This window comes from Epargyreus clarus, unplaced genomic scaffold, assembly GCF_041222505.1.
Source record: "Epargyreus clarus isolate Ecla_fem2 unplaced genomic scaffold, WU_Ecla_fem_2.2 ptg000032l, whole genome shotgun sequence".
Lineage (NCBI taxonomy): Eukaryota > Metazoa > Arthropoda > Insecta > Lepidoptera > Hesperiidae > Epargyreus > Epargyreus clarus.
Window position 1 is genome coordinate 3,960,400 of NW_027332237.1, and position 23,956 is coordinate 3,984,355.

The window sequence follows — 23,956 nt, forward strand, 5'->3', positions numbered from 1 at the left end:
GGTGACTGACTGACATAGTGAACTATCAACGCACAGCCCAAACCACTGGACGGATCGGGCTGAAATTTGGCATGCAGGTAGATGTTATGACGTAGGCATCCGCTAAGAAAGGATTTTGATCAATTCTACCCCCAAGGGGATAAAATATGGGATGAAAATATTACTTCGTAACGCGAGCGAAGCCGCGGGCAAAAGCTCGTAAGTGGATAAAGAAAGATCGTGAAGTAACTGAATTCTGTACCTCTGCAATATGTTAACAAAAATAAGTCCTTTTTCCATTTTTTTATTTTTATTATTTTTTTTAAACTAGCTGACCCGGCAAACGTTGTGTTGCCATATAAATAAAAACAATGTTACGGGTGAACAACCCTTATCACTTAAGGGTATGAAAAGGAGATAGTAGCTGATTCTCAGACCTACTGAATATGCATGGTGAAAATCGGTAAAGCCGTTTCGGAGGAGTACGGTAACTAACATTGTGACACGAGACTTTTGTATATAAGATATAGGATATAGGAGTAGTAGACGAAATGTAGCATGCATTTTACATGATGGTAAGTGGCTACTGCCGCCCATGGACATCTGTAATCACAATCAGACTGTAACTATAATCAGCCATAGATGCGCCGCTATCCCTGAGGACTAAGCTGAAATGCGTACTAGAATACGTAGAAAGAGTATCAACTTTTTCGTACTGTCCTTTGTATTACAGTTGTAAACAACATCTTAATAAATTCGTAATTATCTTTCATCTAAAATTTCAAGCAGTATAATGCAAAAGTTGAAGTGTACACATTAAACTCATTTCGCAGTTAAAATGGGATGCGAAATTTTATAAAAACAAAGTTTAAACGCGCCTAATTAAGGAATGGTTCTCAAAGGCTTATTATTGTGATAATGAGACTGAATAATTTATTTTGTGTTCGTAACTTCCACTGTAATAAATAATTTTAATCTTTATGTGCTTACGGACTGCGAGTGGTGCGTTTTCCCTTAGAAGAAAAACAAATATTGTAAACTTTAGAGTACAGTCCGACATGAGGATACCTGTTCTCATATGGGACCAGAATTCCCATTATTGTAGCGCTCAAGAATATGTATGTAATACACATAGATACGTATAGATATATATAGATAGATATCTCACCGCCTTGTAATTGGCTGTCATGATGTAATTTACGCAAAATAATACCGACATGCGCAGTTAAGACACGAAATCGAAGAAAAAGTGCGAAGAAATATTATTTATTTTTTCATTATTTTGGTTTCATTCGGAAATTATCTAAAACTATATTTTTTAATATTTTTCAAACACGAAAATAATTGACAGTGACAATTGTCAAAAAGTTACATTTTTTTATTAGGAGCGAGTAATCTTTACTAATCTATGGTAATACATATCTTTATACATATATATATTTATTATGTGCGTGTATGTCACTGAACTCCTCTTAAACGATTGGACTGATTTTGATGAAATTTGTTGTGTGTGTTCAAAGGGACTTGAGAATGGTTTAGATTCACAATTTAGTCCGTGGGAAAAAGTTTTTTTAATTAATTTTTAAGTTTTAATTTGTAAGTAGTTATAGAATCGGAAACAATGCATTTGATCAAGTGATGATCTTTAGCAAAGTTGTTGTCCAAGAGCCCACGAGGGTTTCGGAGTTGGTAAGATCAGTTTTCGACAGATGGCACCACTGTCATTCCAATGTAGGTACAAATTTCCCGTTTTATGTATGTCATATTCATGTCATTATTTCTTTAAAATGCGGGCGAAGCCGCGGGCACCACTAGTATTTATTTAGATTCTTGCCTGTACTGTAAATCTGGAATTCTTCAGCAAAAAGAATTTTACAATTCTAGTATTCTACACAAAAAATTCAATGCTTTGTGATTTTAAAGTTTGAATTTTTCTAATTTTAATTTTAAGTTCTCATGATGTCGTTACGCGCGGAAAGAGACGATGTATTTACATATTCTATTGTACGTAGCTCTGTATTACTTATATATTAAGCAAATAAAGCCAAATTCAATATACTGATGATTTAGGAGAAGGTTTAATTTAATTACGAAGATCGACCTCCAAATCGAATACAGCGAATTGTTTAACTAACTCAAATTGTTCGAACTCAATCGTTTCATAGTTTTGCATTCAGAGCAAATATGTGGGAAACCCTTTGTTAGGTACTAACTACACTAGCAGCGATGTGCTGGACGCTATGGATTTAAGTAATTATTATTTCTTTACATTGTAAAAAGATCTTGAATTTTCATGTTTTGGCCTGTGTGAAGGATTCCGGCGGCACCACCTCCACACCTATTCCTGCCTAATAATAGCTGTGTTAACAGCGCTGCTGTATTCTGGTTAGAAGGGTGCGGAAGGGAAACATACTTTTCCGAAGCGTTCCTGCTTAGTCAGGGGTAGCGGCGCATATGTGGCCGACCTGAGGTACGAATATCTATCTAATCCTTGTTGATTACAGATGTCGATAAGAGTAGTTACTTACCATCAGGTGGACTGCATGTTATTGTGAATTATGACAGAAGACTATTGCTATACCTAGTTGTTCACCTTCGAGTAAGGTTAAGTTGTATCTGGCAGACAGTTATAAATACATTGTTACTACGAAGGACAGCGATTAATCTGGTTATATCTACCTCATCGTCAACCCATTACTGTCCCACTGCTGGGCACGGGTCTCCTCTCAGAATGAGAAGGATTAGGTCATAGTCCACCGCGCTGGCCAAGTGCGTATTGGTAGACTTCACATACCTTTGAGATTTTTTGGAGTTTTCTCCTTAAGAAACGATTTGAGTTATAAGGCCCGGTACGGAAATTTTATGAGGAGTAAAATCAAGTGTAACACGAAAAGTTGAGGCGTAACGTAGAAAGAGACAAACATATATATCTGTAGGATTGAACGTGTAAAAGAATGAGATGGAATACATTACACAGCGTATCTCATTCTCGGGGTCTCCTCTTTGCGCGATACTTCGTAGTCTCACTGTATAGTTCACTACCTCCAGTCTGAGAGTTGAATGTGTGCGTATGTTTGTACGTGTGTGTTGCGCGCCTGCGTATATGTTTGTTTCTCTTATCATTTTAGCAGATGCGTTCATTTACCCTTTTTTTCTATTCGATATATATCATAATTATCGTTCGTAAGGAGTAAACTCCAATCGTGCGTCGTAGCTGACACACACAGACTTTTTTTATAAATCTCTCAGGTATGCAGGTTTCCTCACGACGTTTTCCTTCACCGTTTCAGCAAGTGATACTTAATTTCTCACCTCTACTAATTTATACTCTACTAATCACTAATTTATATTCTACCTCAGTGAACAATAAATGTAATTTGTTGTCAGCTAACATTGTCGCTTATCGCTTCTATCGTATAACTAATTGTAGTGTGACACAACGATAATTCAGAGACCGCAAGCCTTCAGCAATTTAATAAACCGTAACTGAATAAACATGGCGTTCTCGTGTTCAAATTTGCTTACAATCATCGTTTTGTCGACTAATGAAGGAAAACGGAATAAAAATTTGTATTTTAACGCTCTGCGAAATTCGTAGGAAAGGCTTGTTACATTTTTTCAAGGTGTATTATTTGGCGGTTATTGCTCCATTTGATTTTTATTTTCACGGCAGCTTCTAATCTGTTTTTTTTATGAAATACTAATCAATCTATTTATTTTTTGCCTATCAAAGATCGAAAAATGTCCAATGACAAAACAACGGATAGATTAATTATGAATAGCTCGCGTGTCGTGTTATACAAAAAAATATATATATACGCGACGAATAGAAATGAAAAAAAAACTTATTTGTCTGACATGACACGTTGAATGTCTGTAGATATGCATGAAACCTTTAAAGTTAAGACTATCAGCTAATTAATGTCAAGTCGCAGATCGCACAGACATCATAGATAAAATAGAGAATTACGGATAAAATAGAAAAATCTTAGGTTCATTTCATATCGACAAAACAATTGATAACAATTAATATTATAAAGTAAAATAGTTAGCTAGGTGGTAAAATATTTGTCCCTGTAGTACCGGGACCAGAATAGGGCTACGGTATCCCCTGCCTGTCGTAAGAGGCGACTAAAAGGGGCCTTCCGGGGTTGCGGGCAGCAAGAGTGGGAGCTCGAACCGTCCAGGAAGCGACCCCGGGAAGGACAGCGGTTTGTGTGGCCGCATATCGCTGTAATCACCAGGGGATGTGAGAGGAGCGTAAATTGCTCCCCCCCCCATGGCAGAGCCCGATAGAAGGGCATCGCGTTAGTAGGACTTCGGTTCTGTTCCGTTGGAGATCCCGGAGTTCTCCTCCAAACGCTGAGGACGGCCTCCGGGGGGTTTTAGTGCGGTAAGAATCCCACATAACCCGGCGTCACTCCCATGGCGTCGGGTACGTTGTGAAGGTTTCCCTTTCGTCAACAAAAAAAAAAAATAATAAAGGTGGTAAAATATTGCCCTTTTTATTTTCAGAAACAACAAAGGCTAATTTTACTCTTATAAAGGAAACAAAAATAGAAGCATGAAATTTATAACCAAATTTTCTTTCAGAAACGAATTTGAGAGGTCCTCTCGTTCGTCTGGAAAGTTTAGAACTTCTGTCTTCATTGGAATGAATTTATTACATTTAAATACATGTAAATGTCCGACTATATTTCAAAATTATTAAAAAAAATAATTCAGTTTGATTTTAACGACTAGAGGTTACGACATTGCTATGATGAGAGACGAAATAATATATTTTTAGGGTATCGTCCCCAAAAAATAAAATCGGAACCCTATTACTAAGCCTCCACTGTCTCTCCATTTGTCCGTGTGTCGCAGGGCTCTATGTCATAAACCGACATACAATTGACATTTTTACGGAGTATATATAAAAGTGGCCGCTATAACGATAAATACAAAAAATAAAAAATAAATGAAAATTTGGTAGTACGGAACCCTCCGTGTGCGACTACGACTCGTACTTGGCTAATTATTAAATGTATTTTGTAAGGCGGTCGAGCCAGTGCCTAGTAGGTATGGTTTGACCGCGGAGGCACCTTTACACCCATTTCTAGCGTGGATCAGTTCTACTTTTCGATAGCATCATCATCAACAACCCATTACTGTCCCACTGCTGGGCACGGGTCTCCTCTCATATTGAGAAGGATTCGGCCATAGTCCACCGCGCTGGCCAATTGCGTATTGGTAAACTTCACATAGGTTTGAGATTTTTTTTTATAAATCTCTCAGGTATGCAGGTTTCCTCACGATGTTTTCCTTCACCGTTTAGCAAGTGATAATTATTTTCTAATACGCACATAACTTCAATCAAATCATAGGTGCGTGCCTGGGATTTGAACCTCGGACCCCTCGATCGAGAGGCCGAGTTTCTTGACCACTGGGATATCACTGCTTTTTTCGATATAATGGTTGGGATGTCGGCTAACTTACATATGAGGTGAGGTTGGGAGTGGCATCCCGTATCAGTGATTATTATCTTTAGGTACAACAAGAAGACATACTTTTCCGAGGCGTTCCAGCTTAGTCCTCAGGGGTAGCAATGCATCTGTGGCCGACCTCAGGTATCTAGTCCTATCTGGGGTCGATTACAGATGTTCATAGGCGGCAGTAGTCACTTATCATAACGTGGACTGCATTCTCGTCTGCTACTCCATATTATATAAAAAATATGATTGTTGTTGTCTGTTTTATATATCTTACCTTCTTTTATATATCTTATAAGTTAAGTTTATAAAAAAGATCTCGGTTTTATCTATACAATTAGGTTAATAAATAAATTGTTTCGATAAATATTTCGAAGCCATTTAAAAGTAACACTCGAACGGTTCTAAAATAAACTCTTTCCGAATTAAAATAACTTTGAGGGAAATCGCGGAAAAACCTAATTTCTGTTTCATTTGCACTTCGAAGGTAGTTAAACGAATTGCAAATGGCTGTAATTAGAACCGGCAACTTATTGTATTGCTTATAATTTAATTGTAGGCATCTAATTCGTTTTTATGTGTGCTTTAGAAATATTGTTATCTTTAAACAGTTATTGGAAAATTTCGCTTCTTTTAGAATGGACTTTGTTTTTTTTATTTTTGGTATATACTAGATATTGTCTAATGCCGCGTTTCCCAACCTGTGGTCCGCGGACTCCTGGGGGTCCGCGAGTATATGCATGGGGGTCCGCGGTGTCATCTCTGGACCATACATAAATCATCATTAAAAGCAAAAGGGCCGCTTTACTGCTTTTTTCAACCACATATCTATGTGAAAATTCCATTCATTCATTCCTCATGAATTCCTCTACTCTTGTTTATACAAAAAACAAATACAGAAACAGATTACAAGTAGAATCTGATTTGAGATTACAACTTAGTAGCAACATCAACCCAAATATCCCTGATTTACTTGCAAAAAAGCAACACCAACTTTCACACTATTTTTTTTTCATATTTTCATAATAAACAGTTATAATGACCTTCTGTATTTGTTTCTTTTTTGTATCTATAATAACTAAAATAAATACCTAATCCGTTTTTTTTGCTGTTTATTTTATTAAGAGGTCCGTGAAAACTGTGCTTGATTTCCTAAGGGTCCGTGGACTGAAAAAGGCTGGGAAACGCTGGTCTAATGTTTATTTTTGGTAGGCAAAATTTTGGATAATAAATTTTAATTATATGTGTACTAATTTAGATTTAAAAGTGAATGTGTCACAACAAGTTTGCTAATGATCACATGATCAAATGCATAGTTAACGATTCTATTAAGGACATACGAGTACGAACAAATGTTAACTTTTATATAGATAGATAATAAAAAAGATACGCGACGAATAGATAACCCTAAGCGATTTTGTATACACGCACCAAGAATAGGTACATAACACTGTAACATGTAATCATTGTGTTAGAATTTAGAGGCGGTATTGCAGTTACCGTTAGACCCCAGTTTACAAGCCATTGCCGATAGCGGTGTGCATGATCGAGTCAACACGCATTACTTGCGTGCATATGCGAGTTTCGGATAGCATGTTATCGCTGACGACTGCGTTACACTCTCGTGTTTACAAAAATACGATATTTTTTAAGCGATATTTTTAATTAAGCGCTTTCATTAAAAAAAAATCAGTCGTGATCAAGCGTTGATTTGTTTGTGAGTTAATAAATATTTTTGGAATGAAGAAGTTAGAAGCGCGGAATTCCAAAATAATAAAAAAAAAAATTGTTAAAAGTTAAATAAAATGACATTTGGTACCTAAAATAATACATAAGAGATAATTTTCGTTATTATATAATTAAATGTGTACAATATATTATCTATTTTTAGCTAAATAGGTGAAAGCCCATATTTAGAACGAACAACAATAATATAAGGATAATAATTATGGCCATTCAGTAACAAGTACTAAACGTAATATACTTTTGAGTAAAAAAATAATATTTTTGAATACTCTAACGTTAAAGTTAGAGTGTGGAGTAGCCTTTATAATATTACACCATTTGTAACACTATACCGTCCCCTTATCTGAAACGAGTACAGGCAAGAGCAATTTGAAATGTATGTTTTTAGTATATTTATTAGACGAATACATTGGCGTTTAAAGCACTCACGTCCTCTTTGAATCTATAAGCATTTTAAAATTAATGATTTCGTTCTTAAATAGATGAAAAATATATTGTGAAAAGTATACGTGACGGCTACCCGATTTTCATTTTTCGGTAAAGAGACACTTTTAAATAGCCTAGATAAAAAAGCTTAGTACCTCAGCCATTTGTCTACTTTTTTTAATACAGGAGTAATATACGCGTGTGCAGTCCACCTGATGCTAAGTGGCTACCGCCGTCTATGGACATCTGTAATGAACCCCAGACAGGATCATATTCCTACCTGAGGTCGGCCACAGATGCGCCGCTACCCTGAGGACTAAGCTGGAACGCCTCGGAAAAGTCTATCTCCCTTACCACACCCTTCAAACCAGAACATAGCAGCGGTTAACACTGCTGTTATTAGGCAGAAATAGGTGGGCCGGTGGTGCCACCGGGGTCGGACCACAAAGGGTTCTACCACCTTCAAAACCTACCTACTTATTAAAGAATGGTGAACTATACAGACACATTACAAATATAGTCAGATATAGATATAGTCTGACTGTAATTCAGTTTGATTTGTTTTTCAAGTCTGGAAGCTTGAAGGCACTTAAGTTCGCTGTATGCCTTATTTTCCGATAGCATTGTATTTACTGCTTATAATTAGGTACTTGAACATTTTTCCTTTTCACTCGCTGAAATTTTGGGTAATTTTTTGTAATATCTGTTGTATACCAGTTCCGTATAAGGTTGAATAGAGATGTCAATGGCCTGTAGAGGACACAAATCATCAGATGGACTGCCATTTCGTTTTTCAAAGATTCTTCACTTACATATAAATATTTCGTGTAATTACTATAACAAAAACATTTGAAGGTGGTAGAACCCATTGTGGTTAAATGTGGTTCGACTCCGACAGCACCACCGCTACACCTATTTCTGCCTCATAAGCAGTGTTAAGCGCTGCGGTGTTCTGATTTGAAGGATGTGGTAAGGGAGACATACTTTTTCGAAGCATATCAGCTTTGTCCTCAGGGGTAGCGGTGCATTTGTGGCCGACCTCAGGTAGGAAAACCTTATCCTATCTTAGATTTATTACAAATGTCCATAGGCAGAACCCATTGTGGTTCGACTCCGACAGCACCACCGCTACACCTATTTCTGTCTCATAAGCTGTGTTAAGCGCTGCTGTGTTCTAATTTGAAGAGTGTGGGAGACATACTTTTTCGAAGCATATCAGCTTTGTCCTCAGGGGTAGCGGTGCATTTGTGGTCGACCTCAGGTAGGAAAACCTTATCCTATCTTAGATTTATTACAAATGTCCATAGGCAGAACCCATTGTGGTTCGACTCCGACAGCACCACCGCTACACCTATTTCTGCCTCATAAGCAGTGTTAAGCGCTGCGGTGTTCTGGTTTGAAAGGTGTGGTAAGGGGGACATACTTTTTCGAAGCATACCAGCTTAGTCCTCAGGAGTAGCGGCGCATTTGGGGCCGACCTCGGGTAGGAAAATCTTATCCTATCTTCAATTGCTTACAGATGTCTATGGGCGGCAGTAGCCACTTATAACCAGGTGGACTGCATGCTCGTCAGCTACTCCTATATTATAAAAAAATATCATATCGTAAAGGGTGTCACAAATAAACTTTCGATATTTTTAACTGATTTAATAATTTCAATAATTTGAGTATAACAATTTAATTTTATCGATAATTTTCGCAAAAGAATGAATCCGCACCGCCAGCTCAAATCAGTTTTATGCACCACCAGCACCGCTTGTCAAGTCAAATCAACTCCTTTTTTTAACCGTTACAATATACTCTATATAATTTATGTTCGAACGTAACCAACATTTAGTCTAGTTTACTGCACTAAGTAACTATGACAGAAGCCGTGTAAAGTTGGTCTTCTGCAAATTGTTAAAGTTTCCGCACAAAATCCCACTTTGCATGTTCTTATAGCACACTTGGTGCCGCCTGATACTCGACATGAATTTCCTCGCAAACCATACAATACTACCCGTAATGAAGAATGTTGCAAAATGATGGTTCCGAGAAAAACACGTTTAATTTTTTTTATAATATAGGAGTAGGAGACGAGGCTGCAGTCCACCTGATGGTAAATGACTACTGCTGCCCATAGAAAAGAAAAGCAAGACTGCTGCCTATGGACATCTGTATTCCTACCTGAGATCGGCCACAGATGCGCCGCTACTCCTGAGGACTAAGCTGGAACGCCTCGGAAAAGTATGTCTCGCTTACACCCTTCAAAGCAAATAAAGTTGCGTTCTCTGACTTATGCATGACAGGACCAACATTTGTAACATTTCAATGGACAATATAGTTAGACGGAAATAGTCCGGTGCTTGTTGCTTACAAAGCTACGTGCAGAAGCGTCAAGCAAAGCTTTATACCAAGTTGCTTAAGGGTTGCCACATTAAAAATCGGACCTAGCACTATAAGTATTTTAGGGTTCCGTACCAAAGGGTAAAAATGGAACCCTATTACTAAGCTTCCGCTGTCTGTCTGTTTACTGTTTGTCACAGGGCTCTATTTCCTGGACTGTAATAGACAGACGCTTGAAATTTTCACAGATTGCCGCTAATGGTTGCCGCTATCACAAAAAATACTAAAATTAAAAAAAAAATGTGAAAATACAAGGCGGTCATTATATAAGAAACGGTTATTTTCAATGCTTTTCCGTTTATATATATATATATATATATTTTGTTTCTGAGAGGGAATCCTTCAAAAGGTACTCGACGACGCTGGTTCATGTGGGATTTGTACCGCACTAAACCGTCCGATGGCCGTCCTCAACGCTTTGTTGAAGAACTCCGGGATCTCCAACGGAACACAACCGGAGTCCATCAAGTTCCTCTAAGCAAGTGTTTACCACGGTATGTGACGCATACCGCCGTCTTTCCCAGGGTCGCTGGACGGTTCGAGCTCCCATTATTGCCGTCCGCAACCCTGGAAGCCCCTAGTCGCCTCTTACGACAGGCAGGGGATACCGTAGCCCTATTCTAGGGACTCTAGTTTCCCGGGACTACAGGGACATCGCTAGTAGGCCTACGTGTTAATATTTGATCGGTACAAATAAAAACTAAACATAAGGTTAAAATTGGACAGCTGGCAGCCCTGCAAAGAACGTGCTTCAATGTACCTTTGTCATTGTCAAACGCCTTTGTAGTCCCAGTCTTGTACGATGCTATAAGCAGAAATGTCACGGTGTACGATTGAATATTGGATGCATTTATCGTAAATTTATACCTACTAACATTGTAAGTGGCAAAATAGAATTATCGTATATACGGAATACATACGGAACCCTCAAAATATTTAATTAGATATATTAAAACAACAATATTTATTATGAGTGTTAAAAATTACAATTTAGTTCTAAAATATTAATAATAAGTTGCAGAGTGGAATTATTTCTAAAACCCGCTCCAAACAATAAGACAAAAGTTCAATGTAAATGAAGATATTAGCATCTTTGCTTTGTTTCACGGAAAATGTCTGTTTTGTACTACTTAGTGTAATTTCAGTGAAAATTAACGAGCATGGAGGAATTTTAGTCTTAGCTAAAGAAGCATACACCTGTTCGCACCTGTTTACATACTATTGTTAATATGTTAAGGGGCTGAATATATTTATTAGAAATATATTTGCCAAATGAAAATCAATTTTCATTATATTTTTATGTAACATTATAATTATGAAAGATTACATATTCTTTTCACATTGGTTAAATGTATTAAATATATTATATAACCTCTCCTCCTCATAGATAGGGTCTTCTCATAGATAAAGCGAGAAACTTCGAAAAATACAGGTTTCTTGTCCAGTGATCGCCATTACTTTTCTAGCTATTTTTATTTTTAGTATTTATTGTTACAGCGACTACCGTTATATACACTCTATAAACATTTCAAGTGTCTATCTATTACGGTTTAAGAGATAGAGCCCTGTTATATTACAACTCTGTAAAATTTCAAGTGTCTATTATATTACAGTCCAAGAGAGAGAGAGAGCCCTGTGACAGGCGTATAAACAACGGAGGGCTAGTAATAGGGTTTCGTTTTTACTCTTTAGGTACGGAACCCTAAAAATAATTAATACGTTGTTGGAAAATATACCTTATGCCCCACCTGTAATACAATTGAGACGAATCCAACTACAACTTATCTGTAGAAATTTTGCTCGAAAAACATTGCCTTCCACGGTCAAAATACATGCACTGTCATCGCCTTAACCCTTAGTTCTGTACTTAGCGCTAAGTTGAAGTGTATTCAGTTCGTTAAGCTTGCACCCAGCGTCGCAAATAAAAAGTTTAGCGTATTACGAGAATAATTAAAATAAATAAATTATCGTCGACGTTTTGAATTCCAAATTTAATATTTTTTATTGGGTGTAATAGTTGCCCGCGATTAAAATTCATAACTCCCATAAAACTTATTTATTTCCCCGACGAAATTCGACTGCCGTCCCGACGAGATACCATAACGATAGTATTATATTTCATGCCTTTCCATAAAATTTAGTATTTGTATTTTGACCATAGCCATAGCCGTGATCGATAGGAATATGGAATATAATAATTTCCTTTGGTCATAATGTCTGGCCGCGATTAAAATTCGTAACTCCCATAAAACTTCTTTACTACCCGATGAAATTCGACTGCTGACGAGACGATGTACCAAAATAATGGTGTAATATTTAATGCTTTTCCGTCGAATTTTATCTTCGTCTTTGGTTCACCCGAGAACGATTCGAATTTCGAATTAAAATAATTTCTAACGGTTATAATAGTTGACCGCGATTAAAATTCATAACTCCCATAAAACTTTTTTATTTCTCCGACGAAATACCAAAACGATGGTGTAATATTTCATGCTTTTCCGTCGAATTTGATTTTCGTCTTTGGCTCATATCCGTGAACGATTTGAATACGGAATGAAATACGTGACTCGAGTGAAAGCGAATTTGAATATGTCGTTCTTTTATTACTTTATTGTTCTCATACATTGTGCTGCGTTAGAATTCCTCGTGCGTTGATAGCAGGGTTGCCAATTAAGAGAATTCTCGTACCAATACGACATTTGTGGTCTTTCGTACAAGGTACTATCAACCTCGTACAAATATGTATGAGATTTTGACATAGGTTTTGATATCAAAAGGAATTTTAGCAGAAAGTTAAAGACAAATACATATTTCAGTGATTGTTTGGGCCTGGCGACGTTTTTTTGACATACTTATATACATTTTATTTTTTCTGATGTATTGACATTTTATAGATTGTTCGATCCTGATGATCTTTTTTTTAGTTGGTAAATGCACATTTCAGATACTTGTTCCCTTATGTACCGTCTTTTCAGGAGCGTACGAGGTTTAAAAGGCAAAATACGAGATTTATCTGTTTATATACGAAAAAACTTCTGTTGTTGGCAACCCTGGGTAATGGTATCACGCTATGCGTTTTTAAAGTCTTCTGTATTAAGTACTTGATATTATTTAAGTCTTTGTTATAAATGTTGAGTGAAAATAAAGTTAGGTTATCTGTGAAATCTTAAAACGGAATTATAATTGGCCTAGTACGAGTTGATCTCACACATGGAAGGCGTACTATATTTTCATTTATTTTTAGTATGTGTTATCATAGCAGTATAGAACTGAATGCATTGTGAAGATTTGAACTGTTTACCTTGTTCAGTTCAATAGATATAGTGTTTGAAAAATGATTCAAATAAATGTTGGTTTAGTACATATTTCCGAAGTCGGCGCTCATATTAGGCACGCTGTTTACATCGTTATCCAACGAAATATATTGAGCACCGACTTCGGAAATATGTACTAAACCAACATTTATTTGAATTATTTTTTACTTTGTAGTGACATAGAAGTCGGTTGTATTTTTTTGTTAAAATTTTTTTTTACTATTTGGTGTCATAGCAGCCAATATATTACATATAATGTAAACATTTCCAGTAAGTATCTCTCTATTACGGTTCCAGAAATAGAGCCTTGTGATAGACGGACAAACGGACAGTTTGACTCGCACTTGGAAAATTTTATGTTCCCTGAAAACATCTAAAAATACTTCATTAAACACAAGGACGTATAGTCTGCGCCAAAATGCTAGTCCGCTCTGAAATTGTTGCGAGCAGGTGAGCGGCCTAGCAATTTGGCGCGGACTATACTGGAATATTATGATCTTAGCAGTAAAGATATTTATGGTCAACTTCGTACGATGGTACGATACTCTATCTTACATAACTTTTATAATGTAGGGTCAGCTAGGTCCGATTGTAGGATCAATTTTATGTGTAGCCTGCTCACTCGTTTAACGCCCTTAGAAAGTTGTTGAGCGTGGTTTTGTGAGGCCATGAAACAAGCCTAAAATTAATGAATGAAGAATGAGTTTTCTTCTTTTTTTTATAATATTGGAGTAGATCATATTATTTTATTTTATTTACCGGGAACCTTAGTGCCATAGGATCGTATCCAGTAGTGGTCCTATGGCGCTCAGATCAGCCCATTATTTAAATATAAATCCCAACAGTGATTGTTCTTATCACCGTCGTGTAATTTATTAAAAACAAAAACAAACAACAGTGTAAAGCGCTGCTGTTACGGTTTGAAGGGTGTGCTAAGGAAGACGTACTTTTTCCAGGTTTTCCAGCTTAGTCCTCAGGGGTAGCGGTGCATCTGTCGCCCACCTCAGGTAGGAATTCCATCCTATCTAGGGTTGATTAAGTCCATGGGCTGCAAGAGCCATTTATATTCAGCTTTGCATGCTCGTCTGCTACTCCTATATTATAAAAAAGATATAGTCAATAAATCGCTCATTTTATGGCCCGCCTGCTTATCAAGCTGGTTTCTGATAATAAGGATGTGGTTTTACGGCGGCCATGTTTTCTCGCGTAAGCATCTTCGGGGTACCTGATAACACACGCATAACATAGTTGTAATAAAATACCAGAATTAATGCTGTGTGAATAGATAAGGTTTAGGCTAATTCCCAATTAGGTCTTAAGGTTTAGTGTTTGCAAATTCGTAATTAATAATGGAGCGTTTTGGAATATTTATGACAGTAGTACCAATGTTTTTTTTTATAACTAGCTGAACCGGCAAACGTTTTGTTGCCACATTAAGTAGAAAAAAATGTTAAGGGTGAACAACCTCTATCACTTAGGGGTATGAAAAATAGATAGTAGCCGATTCTCAGACCTACTGACTATGCATATAAAATTTGGTGAGAATCGGTAAAGCCGTTTCTGAGGAGTACGGTAACTAAAATTGTGACACGAGAATTTTATATATAAGATAAAGGAGTAGTAGACGAGCATGCAGTCAACCTGATGGTAATTGGCTATTGTCGACCATATACATCTGAAATCGACGGTAAGATTAGTTTCCTACCTGAGGTATGCCACAGATGTGTCGCTATCCTTAAGGACTAAGCTGGAATACCTCGGTAAATTGGTCCGTACTATTTCGCTAGTCGCGCAGATTGGAATTTGTATGGGCAAATACGTAAACAAATACCAAAACAGTCATATTTGTCAAAACGTAAAATATCCTGGTAAGGGTACTGGTCGTCACGGGTAGCGGTTCATTTGTTGTCGACCTCAGATAGAAAATTATGCTACTCTTTTTTTTATTTTTTTTTATAATATAGGAGTAGCAGACGAGCATGCAGTCCACCTGATGGTAAGTGGCTACTGCCGCCCATGGACATCTGTAATCAACCCCAGATAGGATTAGATATTCCTACCTGAGGTCGGCCACAGATGCGCCGCTACCCCTGAGGACTAAGCTGGAACGCCTCGGAAAAGTCTGTCTCCCTTACCACACCCTTCAAACCGGAACACAGCAGCGCCTAACACTGCTGTTATTAGGTAGAAATAGGTGTGGCGGTGGTACCGCCGGAGTCGAACCACGAAGGGTTCTACCACCTTCAAAATTCAAAATGCTACTCTTATATTTTAAAAACACTAACGGACACTGTCGAATAACAAAGGATTCTTCCTTCAATTATTGCCACTATTTAGTATATGTCGTATGTGTGCCGCAACATATCCCTCGATAGAGAGGTCGGTTTGTGTACTCTTTAATCTTCACAGATCAACAACGGCAATGCATCTCAATAAAAGGCGGCCTTTATACGGATAACCCGGTTCACCGTGTGCAATGTTTTTCGGGTGTGTGCTTAGTGGTTAAAGGCGCGACTTTTGGTCCACTTTTTATATTATAAGAGTAGCAGACGAGTATGCAGTCCGCCTGATGGTAAGTGGCTACTGTCGCCCATGGACATCTGAAATTAACCCCAGATAAGATTAGATTCCTGGAGATTGCCCAGAAATGCCCAGTTTTTAAAACTCGTAATGCGAAATTTTAGTTCCGATACGGTCCACGGAGGCGCTGTATGAGCAATTTTGTCTTGAAAGTGGTTCACCCTTTGTGGTTCGACTTGGGCCGCGCCACCGCCACACCTATTTCTACCTAATAACAGCAGTGTTAGGCGCTGCTGTGTTCCGGTTTGAAGGGTGTGGTAAGGGAGACAGACTTTTCCGAGGCGTTCCAACTTAGTCCTCAGGGGTAGCGGCGTATCTGTGGCCGACCTCAGGTGGGAATATCTAATCCTATCGTTGATTACAGATGTCCATGGGCGGCAGTAGTCACTTACCATCAGGTGGACTGTATGCTCGTCTATATTATATAAAAAAAAAATGTGAGCCGTCACGGGACGCCTGGCAGATGTGAAACATCGACATTATTTTGTAAAAGTAATATGCAGAAAAGAACATATTGTGATACGAACTAAATATGTCATAATGATAATTAATTTTTTAATGTTCATATTTATAACAAATAAGAAAAAACTTTCGTGCGCTGCACGCCATCAGCTGATTTTGAAATACAATTCTGTCAGTGTTAATAAATTTATTCTCTGAGAAGAATGAAATTAAAATTAATTAATAATTTAAAAACATTGTATGCAATGAAATTTATGTGAATTTTAATCTACCAAGATAGTAGATTTTACATTTGCTGGCGCTCAAAACACACCAAATATACGCGTGCTTAATGCACAGATAAATGCATACTTTAATTATAAAAAAATATTTAACTTACTGATGACTTGATGGTGTGTCATAGTGTGATTTTGCTTTCTTTGCAGGAGGCTGATCACTTTCACTCTCTAAATTATCACGGTCAGACATTTTATTATTAGAAAAATAATTTGTTTTCAAGCATTGATCTATAACCTGAAGTTACGCCGCAAGCGGGCAAAACTTGAAACATACAAAATACGTCAAGTGGTGTAAAACGAGTTAAAACGACTCCAGTCGCTCTCGCGCGGCGTAGTAATACACACTAATGTCACTGAACACGTTAAACGTCATTATTTTGAATTTTAAGCCTCAAAATGCCTTCTTGTGCAATGTGTAAATTCAAAAATTATGCTCGAAAAAGAAACAAGCTTCATGGAATCACCTATCACACGTAAATAAAGAGAAATTATTAAATTTTGTTTATTTTTCGTGTTCGATCCGCCATGATTACGTGAGTAACCAGAAAGAGAAAAAGTATGTTTTTGTCAATGAAAGTGATAAAGACGCAAAATGCATGGTCATAGATCAACAGAACAGAAGTGACATTTTATTGAAGCTCACGATGTTCATATTATGTCGTATGTTATAGTTTAAGATCCCACTGCTTAATTTTTATATTAGTGTGTTTTTAGTCAAAATATAACTTTTTATAGTTTATTTTAATAAAATAAAAGCGATATATGGGAAATTATATATCCTAATCTCTAAATTTTCTTCGATACCTGTGGTAAATAATAAAAAATATTACCATAAAATTTATATAGGATAGTATACGGTATTTTAAAATTTCTTTAATTGAATAAATTAACCTAAACATAATTTAATAAACAATCTTTGTATAGCCAGAAATTAATCCTCAAAAAGACCACGGTAAGATTCGAATCTTATATATGTCGGCGCAGGTCATTTGAGTGATTCAAATTACGAACGTATTGGAGTTTACAACGCCTTGGCGAGAGATGGCGCCGGGCGTAACGGAACGTTGGAGAAGAAGACAGACGGTCTTGTCATGGCGGCAATGATCGGAGAGCTCCGACGGATCGTTGTAAACCGAAATCGAGATGAATCTTATTATTCTGTTCTAGTTTCCATTGTTTGATGAGACTTGTGAATTTGTGTTTGTATAATAAAAGTGTAATGGTGAATATTTAGTGATGATTGTCATTTGGATCGCTGATCTCTTACATCGCCCTATGTACGATCTTATTATCTGAAGGAAGCAAAGAAGATGTGTGGCCATCAGTCGACATCAGAAGTGGCCCAACCCAGCGCCCCAGGAATAATCGTGATAATTTCAAGGATATCATAAATTCTGCAAAAATGTGTGACAAATGAAGATAGACAAAATTGACATTGGAAGCTTTGTAGCTACAAACGTAATATAATGTCTTGGATATCCTAACAAAGTGAAGTGATGCTGTAGATAGTTTTCATTAAAGAAATGACCGCAAGAAAAAAAATAAGATCTTGAAGACGATTGATTTCTGCATCATGTGATTCGCTGCTTCGGGGACGTGTATTTTAATTTCTCAATAAACTTAATACACAAGAAAAAAGAATAATAACATGTGCACATACTATGAAACGATGATAGTTTGGAAAATTTTGAAAATGTACGAAATGAAATTAATAAAAACCTCCTTTTGTTTCTATGAAGTTCGGTAGAGGAAAAATTTATGTCAATATAAAATGACTTTGTCACTTCGGAAATTAAAATAATGAATTATTTTGTACATTTTATGTAATAATTTGTGAACTTGTTGCTATTGCAGTATTTTTGGTTGCATTATTATTGATAGCGAAATATTATTTAATGTATCGTAAATTTTAACATAATATTGGAAATAGAATATCGCGTCACTTTTTTAATGGGATGAAGGTTGCATTACGAGTAGATAAAATGGATGAACTAAATATTGGGTTTGTGTAATGAGTACGAAAGTTCTCAGTTCAACGCTTTACTTGGAAATTGGAAATCTGTAGAGTGTAGTTAATAATATAATAGAAAATGGTTAAATATTATTACTTTATTACAGATAAAGAAGATTATTTATTTATCTGCTAACGGGCGATGCTGTACAGGGAATTTTTATATCGGTCATGTGGTATCGCTGAATTAATTTAAAATTAAATGGTCCATTTGTGAGATAATTACAGACGCAAGAATACTACGGTTGGATTCTGGAGTAGCCTCACGTCTCTACGAAAATCTAGCTATGTGCAGATGTATTCTTCAACAAATTATGCATTAGAGGTATCAAGACAGAGTTTATACGGTGTGATAAAATAACAGGTACGCTTTGTCTTTATGTTGTTGTGTGTGATCGAAAAGCCCGAAGAAACACTTTATTTTGAATACACAGTATTAATTAGGAATGAATGCGTTTGATTGTTACGAGTATGAATGCAAACGATGGAGTTAGTATGTGATACGATGTTTTATTCAGTTTTTTTTTAGCTCTACTGATATGAAGTGTCTAATAGTCAACAGTGGGTTTATCTGCGGTACACCGGTCAAAAAAAACTATAAATTAATCGTTAAATTATGGTATAGCGAATTGTGTAAAACTTGGAAAAATATGGAATGATTTCTTTTGCTGTTTTTTTTTTTCTCTAACGACGTGGTGACGTGTTATTGCATAGTGCTGTACAATAAAAGAATGGGGTTTGTGCCGGTTAGTTAGTTTTTAAGATGTCCTTGTTCCATATGGGATTTCCTAAATATGTGGAAATTATTTTGGTTTTACAAAACGATGTCATTTCAAGTAATACGAAGCTACTTGGGTGTAACTGTAAGATAACGAAGTTATGATTGAATGAAAGATGTTTATATACAAGGGATGGGTCGTCAAATAACACCGATTTTTTTTTTCTTGTGAGCAGTGTCATCTTGTTCGGTATTATAAAGTTGAAAGGCATTTGTCAAAAATTGTAGTGAGGGATTGGATCTTCTTTTTTCTCAAGACCACGACGTAGGCTAAAATATATAACGTGGAACAGGTATGTCTGAGATAAGGAAGTGGTCTCTTTATGCATTGTTGGTCTGTAAAGTTTAGAGAGATATGCTCTGGCTTAAAAAAATGCGTTCGCAACTCCTACCTAATAATTTTGAATATTGCACATTGACTTTAGATAAGGCGAGACATTTCAATAATTTCTACGCGTATGTTTGTACTTTAAAGTTGTCGATACATTAGTATGTGCAGTACAGTTGTGTAGTATATTTTTCATTTCAATTGAATTAATTTATTGCAGGGTAAGGTGGAATACGTATGTGAAATACATTAGTTCTATGATCTTTTACCTAACCTAACCCAAAGGCCTAATGTTCCTCAACCGGACCCGCTCGTGGCGTGAGCTGCCTCTCCGTATGGCTAGTATATCCAGAGAATTATTGGGAATCAGTAATTGTGTTTCGCGAGATATTTTAATGGTATGGATAATTTAAATGGTTTGGTGCGATGACAAAGTACAAGCTACAACAGGCTACAAGTTTACTATACATATTAAAACAATTTATGGTAACGGGCACTACTTGCAAAATAAAATGTTTTCTAGAATAGGTTAGAATTAAAATGTTTTTTTATGTAACAGTATAGATAAATGCATAGTCATGGGATACAGTCAATAACATGCAGACGGTGTTAATTATGGGGATAATTGATAATAACATAACGAAGTTTTTTAGAATTGTGGCCGAGAAAATTAAGAAAAAAATAAATTGTATGTGTATTGTGTTGCGGATGAATTGTGTGTGAAATTGTATGTGTATGTGCATTGACAATTTTGACTACAATTGTGATTTTCAAAAATGTGATTGATTTTTGCCACGCTTTTATTAGCTTGATCCGTATGTATGTACGTAACAGTATCTTTGGACTCGATTTTTACCCAATTTGAACGATACGATCTATTTAAAATTTTGAACAATTGTCAAGAACCGATGACAATACACGATTGTAATAATTTTATCCTACTCTTCTTATCAGGATCGTCAGAAAACAGGATTAAAGACTTTGCTTGTGCGATGTTAGCGTGGTTTTTGGTTTTTGAACTATAATTATTTTCCTGTTGTGTTGTCGAGAATTGATAATTATATGAACTCTGTTGGCAGTTGAAATGATGTGGAAATTTTGTTTTATTTAAAGTTTGTGAGACGCTTTCAACACTTTAGTTCCAGGCTGGGGTTCCCTGTGTCGTGGGTGCCATGGACGAAGGACGCATGAACGAATGCACAAACACTCAGACCCAAAAACAGAAACCTGAATGCATCATTTACATGTCTGTCTCGCCGGAGATCGAGCCCGGGACCCTCTGCGCGTCAGACCTAGGCGCGAGGAATCTGGGCGAAGTTTGGCTTGGCGATTCCTATGTTATGTCACTTTTTAGACCATATCGGCGGTTGATAATAATGGAGTTTATTTTGGTTTTAAGGACTGCTGCAGTCATCGCGTTACATGTACGAAAATTTTGGATCAATGGCCATTGTGAAGGAAGAGTTGAAGATAAAGCGACGGTAGTCTGAAGAACTATGTGACGGTAGTCTGAGGGAGTCGCCATAAGAGGAAGTCCTCATGAGAGGAAGACGTCATGAGAGGGAGTCGTCATGAGAGGGAGTCGTCATGAGAGGGAGTCGTCATGAGAGGGAGTCGTCATGAGAGGGAGTCGTCATGAGAGAGAGTCGTCATGAGAGAGAGTCGTCATGGGAGGGAGTCTTCAAGGGAGGAGTCATGGTTCACAGTTTCACGTTAAAAGGAAAGTATTTGTAATGAATGCAGTTATATGGTGCGATATGTAGATGTCAATGTTGATATGTGGTGAATTGCAATATTAATACTTGGGGGATCGCAATGTACATATATGGTGGATCGAGATGTTGATACGTGTTGGATCGAGATGTTGATACGTGTGGGATCGAGATGTTGATACGTGTTGGATCGAGATGTTGATACGTGGTGGATCGAGATGTTGATACGTGGTGGACCGAGATGTTGATACGTGGTGGATCGAGATGTTGATACGTGGTGGACCGAGATGTTGATACGTGGTAGATGAAAATGTTGATATATGATGTATTCCTTGTTTGCCCCTGGTATTAAGATTGCACACGGTTTATTTAGTTGTTAGTGACGCAAAGATATGACGACATTGGTACTGTGATTTTCTGATATTGGCCTCATTTAAAGGCGTTAACGCCTCTGCCCGTCCGACTTACTAGGGGGCGTCCGGTTCTGTGGGAACTGCCTGGATTGGCGGCCTGTGACTACTAGAAAGCTGAATATGCAAACTTTGGCAACGACGCATGAAGTATTTTATTACCAATTAAACTGTGGGGGCATTTTAGAGTTCTGTAACTAAAGGGTAAAATGGGACCGTGAGACCTATAAGTGAGAAAATGTGCAATTGAATATGGGTTCTCGGACTAATGGAATGGAATAAAAATTTGGGTGGGTTTTTGTAGATTCGTATCAATGGATATGGCTTGTGTGTATAGTTGACTTGTTTTCCAGATGCTTACGACACGAGGGCGTGTGTTAGTCAAGAGTGGCGTGTCGGCGGAGATCTTATACGCGTGAGGACACGCGAGGGTCAGGAAGGCCGTGTCGGCGCAGGTCATTTGAGTGATTCAAATTACGAACGTATTGGAGTTTACAACGCCTTGGCGAGAGATGGCGCCGGGCGTAACGGAACGTTGGAGAAGAAGACAGACGGTCTTGTCATGGCGGCAATGATCGGAGAGCTCCGACGGATCGTTGTAAACCGAAATCGAGATGAATCTTATTATTCTGTTCTAGTTTCCATTGTTTGATGAGACTTGTGAATTTGTGTTTGTATAATAAAAGTGTAATGGTGAATATTTAGTGATGATTGTCATTTGGATCGCTGATCTCTTACATCGCCCTATGTACGATCTTATTATCTGAAGGAAGCAAAGAAGATGTGTGGCCATCAGTCGACATATATAAAATTCGCATGTCACGATGTTAGTTACTTTACTCCTGCGAAACGGCTTTACTGATTTTCATCAAAATTTATATGCATATTCAGTAAGTCTGAGAATTGACTACTATCTATTTTTCATATCTCTTAAGTGATAAGGGTTGTTCACCCTTTACATTTTTTTTATTTATATGGCAACACAATGTTTGCTGGGTCAGCTAGTACATAACATTTATAAAATGTACACAACTTTGCAATTAATGGTCGTGTGTAAAATAAAACTGAAAATAATAAACATAAATTAGTAAAGATACTTCGCCGCCTTGAAATTGAATGAAGCCACAAACGGCTTATTAGTAAGTTCTTTTTTTTAATTCTTGACAAATAAAAACATTTTTTGAGAAAATTTACAAATAAATAACTAATACTGCGTAATTTACATAATAAATAAATAATTATTTCAAATATTTTAGGGACATTTTAGCACGGAGACGTGGCAAAACTTTTTTACGCAACTATTTCAATTCTCAAAACTGGGTACATTTTCTTGTTAGGAGTGAGTAATCTTTACTAATCTATGATAATAAATATAAACAATTTTTAAATCGTATATTTTAAACCAGTCGATACATCTGTATAGATACATTCTTTCAAATTATATATTTATATAATAATAATTTGTTTAGTTAAACTGTACTATAACATTTCTACGTAAACGATGTACTAAAACTATTATCGACAGTTTTGGACATTTTTTACCTTCTGTTCCATTATTTCATTGTCTTTGACAAGCATGCGTATCAATGGGAAAACCACCATACGTCCCGTTTTTAACGGGACAGTCCCTTTTTTCGATGCTTCGTGCCGTTGTCTCCGAAATGAATCGTTGCCATTGTCAATTAAGTAACAGTAAATATTATAATTATGAAAAAAACATGGGGTGCTCCATCAGTTTTCATAAAGCGCCCCACATTTTTTGCACAATTATACTATTTACTTTTCCTTAAATGATTCCTAGATTGAAAATTATTTTCTACTTTTTAGTTAATTTTATCATAAAATCGTGTTTTTTATTATTTTTAACTATATTTTTTCAAGTAAAAAGTATTTGACATAAAAAAAATCGATGTCCCGTTTTGACTGAAGTAATCATTGGTCACTATATTCCATTGTCAATATTTACGTTTGCGTACACTTGAAACGCAAGGTCAAACACTAGTTGTCTTTTTTTATCACATTGTTCTAATAGCTCTGTCCCTTATAGAACATTTGTCTATGTAGTTAAAGGTAAGC

General features: G+C 36.7%; 1 long non-coding RNA gene across 3 annotated transcripts; it reads left to right on the top strand.

The window, feature by feature from the left end:
- The first annotated feature begins 17,973 nt into the window (after positions 1-17,973).
- Positions 17,974-22,584, top strand: LOC140755093 (uncharacterized). Of its 3 annotated transcripts, XR_012103732.1 has the most exons (3): positions 17,974-18,336; positions 18,760-19,016; positions 19,979-22,584. It is a non-coding gene; the product is annotated as an uncharacterized LOC140755093 (long non-coding RNA). The 3 variants fall into 3 exon arrangements; XR_012103731.1 differs by having other exon boundaries at positions 18,273-19,016; XR_012103733.1 differs by having other exon boundaries at positions 18,273-18,977.
- Positions 22,585-23,956: the final 1,372 nt, after the last annotated feature.